The sequence below is a fragment of the Sciurus vulgaris genome (assembly GCF_902686455.1).
Source record: "Sciurus vulgaris genome assembly, chromosome: 10".
Taxonomy (NCBI): domain Eukaryota; kingdom Metazoa; phylum Chordata; class Mammalia; order Rodentia; family Sciuridae; genus Sciurus; species Sciurus vulgaris.
The window spans coordinates 113,620,103-113,629,208 of record NC_136470.1 but is presented as its reverse complement, the minus strand read 5'-3'; the positions used below and the strand labels follow the sequence as shown (position 1 = coordinate 113,629,208).

The following is a 9,106-nucleotide window of genomic DNA, read 5'->3' as shown; positions in this document are numbered from 1 at the left end:
CGAGAGCTGCTCACAAGTGGGTTGAAGGAGGTCATTCTTTCTTAGAGCCCAGGAAGGCAGGAGGTCCTGGGTCACTCTTGTATTCCCTGTCCTTGGAGTCTGGCTACAGGCCTGGGTTGAGCCCTGTCTTAACTGACCAACTTAGGGCAATGGGAGATGGCCTTGCCCAATCCTGCTGGTTCTGAGCTGCTCTTCCCATCTCCATCTCCCTCCAGTGTGATAACTCCTTTGACAAGGGCTGTGCCAGCAACTGCTATGTCACCCTCTGTGCATTACTGGGACCCAAGTGAGTTGGTAAATCAGAGGCTCAAGTGGTGGACCCTGGGGCTGATGAAGTGGGGCGAAGCTGGGTCTTCTTCCCTGGTCCCTCACTCCAGTTCCCAAGCCCTGACACTCACTGTTCCTTTCCTTTGGGGTTTTCTCCAGGGCACTCTGGAAACTTCCCTCTTCCTTGCCTTTGTTGGCTCTTGTTGCAAGAAATGGGGTAGAGGGGAACTGCAGACTTGATGAAGCTCCTGGATGAGAGCCCTGAGCTCTGTGCTTTCCAAGCTGAGGGGTGAGGTGGTCAGGGAGAGCAGGTCAAGGTGGGTAATGACCCCTTGCATTTGGCCTGTCACTCTCCAGGTATATGCTTCAAGCTGTCTGGCTGCAGAGAAAGGAACCAAATGGGATCCCATGGAGGTCCTGTGTGTGCCGATCTACTCCTCTCCACACCATCCCACAGACCTTCCTGGGCCTAGGTCTCCAACTCTGGTTTTCCACACATGTGGGCAGGCCCAAGGGAGCAGTGAGGCTGCATCTTTACAGAAGATGAGGTGTAGCAGGTGTGCATTGGGACAGGTGTGTCTGGGGGTTGCACATGTGTTGGGGAAGACCCTGAGGTCCACTGGCCCTGAAGTTGAAGCACTTGGAGCTAAAGGAGAGAGATGGTCTTGGAGGGTGCAGGGTCCAGGTCATAGGGCTTCAGAGCATACCCAGGTGTCCCTGGATAGAAAAAGAGAAAAGACTGCACTGCTAAACTTGCTGGTTGGCCTTGGGTCAGTCCCTTACCTTTCTGGGCCTCATTTTCCTCAGCTATTAATGAGAACTGATGAGAACTGAGACTAGTCCAGTAGTTTATGTTTTAAAGGAGATTCTTTTTTTTTTTTTTTTTTTTTTTTTTTTTTTTTTTTTTTTAGTGCAAGTTTTTACTTGAAGTCCCATGTGAAACATAGAGTGGAGCATTAGGGGTGTAGTGGTGTGGGTAACCCACAGTGCCCCCATAGGCCCTTGCAGTGACTTGTGGTGCCAGCCCCCTCCTTTGTCCTGCTTCCAGGGCCTCAGAGACTTGACTGTGAGTAGAAGGGTGGAGGTTAGGGAAAGCCCTCATGTACTGACTGTGTTTAGCTTCCCATCAACCCAATGCCGCAGCAGGAGGCTCCCAGGGGGGCTCAGCCTCCCATTCACCCCTTCACACCCAGTGATGCCAGGATGTGCACCTGAAGTTCATCTCCTGATCCCCACATGGGTGTCTCTCGTATCTGAACCCTCACTCCTGTTGGGAGTGCCAAGACCCCCATGCCTGTTATATATTCATAAATATATTTTTGCTGCTTCCTACAGCTGTTCTGCATGCCTGTCTTAGCTTCAGAGAAGTATGTTTCCTGGAGGTGTGGGGGAGGCTCTGAGGGGCTGGGACAAATCCCTGCTGGTAGAGAAAAGCATTGCTTTCTGGAGACCCAAGCTCAGGAACCAACAATTTCTGGCTCTTTGACCTTGGGCAAGACACTTAGCATTTTTCTCACCCTTAAAATGTGGCAACAGTAATAATCACAGCAACTGACCTGGCTGGCTTCCTGGCAAAGGCTGGAAATGAGAGAAGAGAAAACCCATCAGCCTGAACAATACAAAGTGCATATCAAACTATTCCATAAAATAGAAAGGAAACTTATTAATTATAATTGTGTGTGTGCACATGTATGTATTCCTTAGGATTTTTTTTGTGTATGAGATTATGTGTGATACTGGGGATCAAATCAAACCCAGGGCCATACGCATGGTAGGCAAGCAATGTACCACTGAACTACATCCCCAGCCCTTTTTTATTTGAGACATGGTTTCACTAAATTGACTAGGCTAGCCTCCAACTTGTGATCCTCCTGTCTCAGCCTCCCACATAGCCTCCCAACTTACAGGAGTTCACTCGGAAATTGGCTTAGGGTTTTCTAGATGCAAGATCTTGCCATATGCAAATAGCTTTTGTTCTTTCTCAAGTGGATACTTTTAATTTTTTTTCTTGCCTAATTTGTGACTATAACTTTAATAAATATGATGTTAGACTTTTTTCATAAATACCCTTTATCAGGTTGAGGAAGTTTCCTTTTATCTGTGTGTTTGAGCATGTGTGTTTCATTTCTAATCATGGAAAGGTATTCAATTTTGTCAAATGCCCTTTCTGCACCAAATGTTCATGCTGATTTTCCTTCCTTACGAATGTGATGTACTACATAACTGACATTATTCCAAGTTTTACTGTTTAATAGCATGACTGATCAGGTCCTAGACATGAAGATACTATGTTTAAGAAACTGGGGGTTGGAGGTAATCACTCTAAATTAACAACATAGTATGTGATAAGAATGCACATTATAATATTAAACCTTTCTACACAAAGTAGTTAGTTGCAAGAAACCATTATTAGCTTAGGAAAACGGGGTTCCAGATTTCAGTGTAAACTACTTGCAATTCTTCTGTGTGGCAAGTATCTTATTTCTGTTTTCAAACTCTCTACCCCAACCTGAGTTATAAAGTCTGGAGTGTTTTTGTCCAATCATTGATTTGCTACATAAATACTATATTTGATTCTTCATTAATCTTAGGTACACACTGATTAATTCATCACTGAAATGAGGTGATTTCCATCCTTTCTCCTGGTGTTTGTTAAACAAGAGAAAGCTTGCTTGTTGTGTATTTCTTTTATATAATGGCAGAATATTCCTCTTTCACACATATTTAGAACTTAGGGCTTAAGAGCACACTGACAGGCCTCATCATGAATATATATAATCAGGTGTCACTCCCAAAAGTCCTTCATATCTCAAAGTCACATTCTCAGGCTGTGAATATAATCCTCCTCCGGTGTGCTCTTTTCTAGCCCATCTTTCATCCTTGGCCACAGGAATTAGATTACAAGTTTTCATTACCTACTATCTGGCTCCTGAATTGTGTGAGGTACTTTTTTTCATCACCTTGCAAATCATAGTGCTCTAAACTTTTTTTGATTTGTACTTTGAGACAGGGTCTCAATAAATTGCCCAGACTGGATTTGAAGTTTTAGTCTTCCTGTCTTAGCCTCCAAATTAGCTGGGATTACAGGTACTTGCCACCATGGGGGGTTCTAAACTTTTTTGAACAATTTTTCCTTTCTCTTTGCTTTATATATTTAGGGCTGGTGACCCAATCTTGCATTTCTTAGATGGTTCCAACATCCCACTTCCCTGAAATGTTAGCTTCCCCGTTGCTCCCTTGGTTGCAGGTACCACAAACCCAAGAGTAAACAACTGCCTAGCACTCAGCTTTCAGCACTGGAGCCCATCTTCCCAAGAGTGCTCATGAACAGACATGCTGGAACTACTTCTCAGATTCACTTGTCCTGTGTCACTGGGAGAGGTACATTATGTGGCAACCCCAGAAAATTAATGTGAATGTCTTGAACACCTCCCCGAGAACTGATGGTGTCATGATGCCAAGCATTTGGGATTCAAAAGAAAGAGATTATCAGATTCTCTTTCTTAAAAATTCAATAATTTTAAATGCAATGTGGCATCTGGATTGGATCCTGAAACATAGAGAGGACATTAGTGGACATCTGGTGAAATCTGAACAAAGTCTATAGTTAGTTATTGTACCAAGTTTTTTGGTTTTCAGAAATTCAGTGATTAGGAGTGCTGGCCTTTGTCTCGGAGCCGCCATTCTCCGGATCCACTTCTGGCTTTTCCTTCTGTGCTCAGGAGCCCCAGGTTTCCGTGCGACACAGGGAAGGAGAGACTCTGAGGGAGAATGCGGGGCAGAGTGAAGGCCAGGAAATAGAACCATTGACATTCATGGATGTGGCCATTGATTGCTCTCAAGAGGAATGGGAATGCCTGGATCCTGCTCAGCAGAATTTATACAGAGATATGATGTTGGAGAACTACAGAAACCTGGTCTTTCTGGTGATGTATTCTCATCAAACCCAAGAATTATTATCAGTGCTGGGAATAAAATGTTCATTCCATCAGAAAATATCATTGTGATCATTTAACAAAGAAGTTTTACAAAGGCAACAAATGCAAACAAGTATTTCATCAGTGCTCAAAATTTATCATTCCAAGCATCCATATTCAAGGAAAGGATTGCAAATATCAACAATGTGGAAGAACTTTAAATAAAATCACAAGAATTATTCAGTGCAAGAAAATTCAGGTGGGAAGAATGCCATACAGATTTAAAAAATGTGTTAAGGCATTTAAGGATATCTCAGCCCTTTTTCATACTATTGATAAACCCTACTGATGTGAAGATTGTGGTGAAGATGTCAATCAAAGGTCAGTCCTTATTAAACACAAGAAGAATCATGCTGGAGAGAAGCCCTATACTTGTAATGAATGTGGAGAAACATTTATTTACATCTCGAAACTTACTGAGCACCAAAGGATTCATAGTGATGAGACCATACAAATATATATAGAATGTGAAAAAGATTTTAAGTACACCTCAAGCCTTACTCAACACCAGAGGATTCATACTGAAGAGAAGTCCTACAAATATACAGAATGTAGGAAAGCATTTACACAATTTTCAATCTTCACTAAACACCAGAGTGTTCATAGTAATGAGAGACCATATGAATGTAAGGAATGTGGCAAAGGCTTTACGTGGTCAGCCTCAGCAACAGTGAGGTGCTAAGCAACTCAGTGAGGCCCTGTCTCTAAATTAAAAAAAAAAAAAAAAAAATAGGGCTGTGGATATGGCTCAGTGGTTGAGTGCCCCTGAGTTCAACCACCAGTACCACCCCCTAATAAGATAAAGAGTAAGGATTCTCTCTTTGGGTAAAAAGAAAACACCATCAGGGCTTTTTAATACCTTTAGGCCTCTTCTGAAAAGAAAAGTTGCCTGATGAGTGTCTTTCTGATGGCTTAATTTATTTCCACTCCTGGTAAAATTAGCTTCAACAAAAACAAATGAACAATCTCAGACATCTTATTTTCAAACCTCTTGAGAAAAAATAAGCAAAAATAGTTAAATTTATAGGCTGAAAACTTGATGAACATGTAACAAACTTCAAATTGCTTACTTATTTATGTGAAGCTATTGAGCTCTGATTTACAAATATCTCCTTCTGCAGCACATCACATAACAAACTGGCTAATTTTGAACTAATTGCTCTTAAATATTCAATTCTCCAATATTCCAATGTCTCTGAAGACATTTTCAAGATTACATTTTAAAGCTATTTCCTGTTTATAAATTTGGTAAAAACATAAAGTTACAGATTTGTTTGTAGGGGTAGTAAAAGACCATTATACCTAGACACATTCATGTCAGACTGAAAACCAAACATAAGACTTGAAATAACCTTTCCTCCTCCAGCTTTCTCTTCCTTACTAACTTAGAAACCTTTATATATTAACATGAACCACAGAGTTACACTCTTCCACTTTCTATTATTTTATAGAATAATGCACTTCATAAATTACATTTACTTGACTTTTATCACTTCTATTTTCTGTAGAAGGTTGCTGAAGTATGAGAAAACAAAAATTTTTATTTATCTATTTGAATATCATAATTACCAAACAAAATACATACAAATACATACAAAAAACAAAAATTACAAGCTTAAGAAATACTTAAGAAATGTATTAGTTATAAGAATACATAGTTAACATTTCCCTACATCACCTATAGCTTGAAGCTCTTGGGGCAAACTGAAATCCTGGTTCCATCATTTATGGGCTTGGCTATATGACTTTGAGCAAGTTACTTAATTTCTCTATGCCTCGGGTTTCTGTAAAATGTGAATAACAACAATGGCTTATATATAGTGTGTATAAAAATAAAATACAGTTCTTATATTGTGTACCAGGAACTGTTCTAAGTAGTTAATACATGCATACTGACTCATTTAATACTTACAACAAACCTATGAAGTGGACAAACTGTTACCATCACCTTTTAACAAGAGACACTGACTAACAAGTAACTTGCCCACAGTCACATGGCTGGTAAGTGGCAGAAGAAGCAACATCACAACTTGAGGCAGTGTGGCTCTAAATTGCATGCTATTTATCACTAAGGGTATAATCCTCATGGGGTTATTATGAAGATAAACCAAAGGCAACAAATAAAATGCCTAGTTCAGTGCCTAGCAGATAGTAAACACTCAGTAAATAATGTTATACATTTTCTTAGCTTTAGGTCAAAAGATTCTTCATTTCTTTCAAGCTTTCTACTGACTAGCAGTAAGACAAGACTTGAAGGCAAGTATATTATTTCTGATAATTTAGTTAATTCCCACACTGGGTTCTGACCTGTGGCAATCCAGAAAACAAGAGTTCTTGACTTTTTTTTTTTTTTTAAACCAAAAGCAGTGGATATTTATTCCTCAATTTTGTGCAAGAGTGTAAAGATGCATTTAAAGAACCTGAAGGCGAGAGTGCATCATTCGTGGCCTTCGGGCTGGCCTAGTTTACATTTAAATTAGGAAAAGAAGGGGAAAAAAATGGTAATTTGCCTAGTTCACACACATGATGTTTCTGGCAGACACAGTTGTTTACAAGTTTCAAACTACATTTTACCAGAGTGAAGGGAAGACTTCTTCAAAAAGCCACATGTAGTACAATTTAAAATTGGATGAACATCCTGCAAATGTTAGTGCAAAGTAATTATGGAGACTCTCCAATACAAGATTGTGCTCAGGTTTGGTCAAAGTTGCTCTTCTATAATTACAATCACAGAGGCTTAACTTACCAAACAGCAATGCCTTTGTGTTTTATGGCCTATGTACCAAGAGAATGTCACAGGTTTTGGTGATGCAGTTTAGTTTCATTAATAAAACAAATTTCTTATTTAGTTTAACAGTCATGTTCCTGGAATGCTGCACATACGTTTCACAAAAATGCTTTTAAGCTTATGCTTCTATCTTTGTTCAATAAAACTGCTCAAGATGTCCTTTTTTACTAGGTAAACTGAAATTGTTTCATGATTTTGAAATGCAACCATATAAATGAAAACATTTCAGGAGTGAAAGAAAATCCACCGCTAATCTCAGCTGGATAAAGTTCTTAAAATCAAAAAGCCTATTCACACAAAATTATATGTAATGACTGTAGTAATCAGTATATTACACAGATTAATCATTCTTGAACGTACAAGCTCCAGAGGAGCAATTGGGTCTTTAAATATACACAAGTATTTCCATCAAATGAATTTTCACCCTTACATCCAAATAGACAGTTAAAAACATAAGAAAAATAAGAGCTATTAGCTATGTATTAACTGAGAAACCATACAAACCAAAGAATATGGAGAAAGGGGCTGAAAGGACAAAGGTTGAAGGGGCAGAGAGATGTAAAAGTAGTTGGGAACAAAGCCCATCACACTTCATATACTAATAGCTCCAATCCATTTAAATGCTGACCAGTTAAACTTAGACCTTAAAATATAGGATGTGGGTACAGTTTAATCTGGTTGGTCATAACTTTCTCACCTAAGTTGTAGGTCCTTTGGAATAAAATGAATACAGAAACAGCTTCATGTTCTTCACCTTTTCATAACTGTTTTGAGTTTAAATGGATTCCACTTAAAAACAATCTCCTACAGGTCAGTGGAGCTTTACCCCTTCCAAGCATACACCGTGTTCCAGCCACCATTCCTCACACCTTGCCGTTATCCAAATTTAAGTCAACAAGGAAAGTTTTTTAGTCTCACACCTAGGTTACGCCTGGAGAACTGGCTTGTCACACACACACTTCTCTGCTAGGAGGCAATGATGGTACAGAAGTACAGTGATGGTACAGAAGTATAGTGTTTCTAGTTTGTTGTTCCAAGTATGTACAACACGCAGCACTGCTGTATCAGGTAAACATGTGCACAGGGGAAGATGAGGCATGGGCTCATAGAAAGCAGTCAAATGGAAATCAAAAGGACTTTCTCTTTCAGAGTTCCCCTATCTTTATTTGTAGAGGTTATCCAATAATTTCTTTAATTACATCACATACTTCTGAGTCCATTCCCAAGCTATTCTGTTGTACTTTTCTCTATCTGTTTTGTAGATCCCGAGCAATCTCAGGCACTAAAGGATCATCTGGATTGGGATTACACAACAGAGAACAGATAGACAAGAGTACTTTTGAAATAGTTAGTGCTGGAGACCACTGTGACTGTAGAATATCAAGACAAATGCTGCCATTACTGTTAATATTTGGATGATAAATTCTTGTTGTAAATGCAACCTTAGGTGGTTTGAAGGGATAATCTTTTGGGAAATGAATTGTCAAGAAAAATACTCCACCCTGATAGGGACTGTCATTTGGCTCCATTATTGTAGCTTGCCAATGGAACATGTCATCTCCAACAGGACCTGCAGAACACTGTGCTGCAGGGTCCCTTGCCAGGTCATTCAATTCCTTTTTAAAATTTGAAACAGAGTCTCACTAAGTTGCTTGGGTCATCACTAAGTTGCCCAGGTTGGCCTCCAACTTGTGATTCTTCTTTCTCAGGCTTCTAAATTGCTGGGATTACAACTGTGCACCAATCATGCAAGAAATCCAGGTTCTTCATTCAAGCCTAGTCTTACCTTGTGGATCCTCTTCAGAGCCATGGTGGGAGGTGGTGGCGGTGGCGGGGGAGGGGTGGGGAAGGGGCCTGAGGCCGCCTGGGCAATCGCGGATCGGCCGAAAGAGATGGGGAGTTCGGAAGTGCGGGTCCGGCAAGACGGGCAGAGGGCCCGGGCCCACTCAGCTTCTGGGCCTGCCGCAGCGGTCACCGCATCACCCGGCGGCGGCCCCTTTTTGAGCTGCCGCCCCAGCCACCGCCGCCGCCGCCGCCGCCGCCTCTTCCTCCCAGGCTCAGAGCCTCCTCAGCC

The 9,106-nt window shown here is 40.7% G+C and overlaps 1 pseudogene across 1 annotated transcript; it reads right to left on the bottom strand.

Moving 5' to 3' along the window:
* Positions 1-6,607: 6,607 nt before the first annotated feature.
* Positions 6,608-8,860, bottom strand: LOC306670249 (ubiquitin-conjugating enzyme E2 D2-like; annotated as a pseudogene). The gene is made up of 2 exons (XR_013766778.1): positions 8,819-8,860; positions 6,608-8,648 (listed from the first exon to the last, which is right to left on the bottom strand). The product of XR_013766778.1 is annotated as a ubiquitin-conjugating enzyme E2 D2-like (transcript).
* Positions 8,861-9,106: the final 246 nt, after the last annotated feature.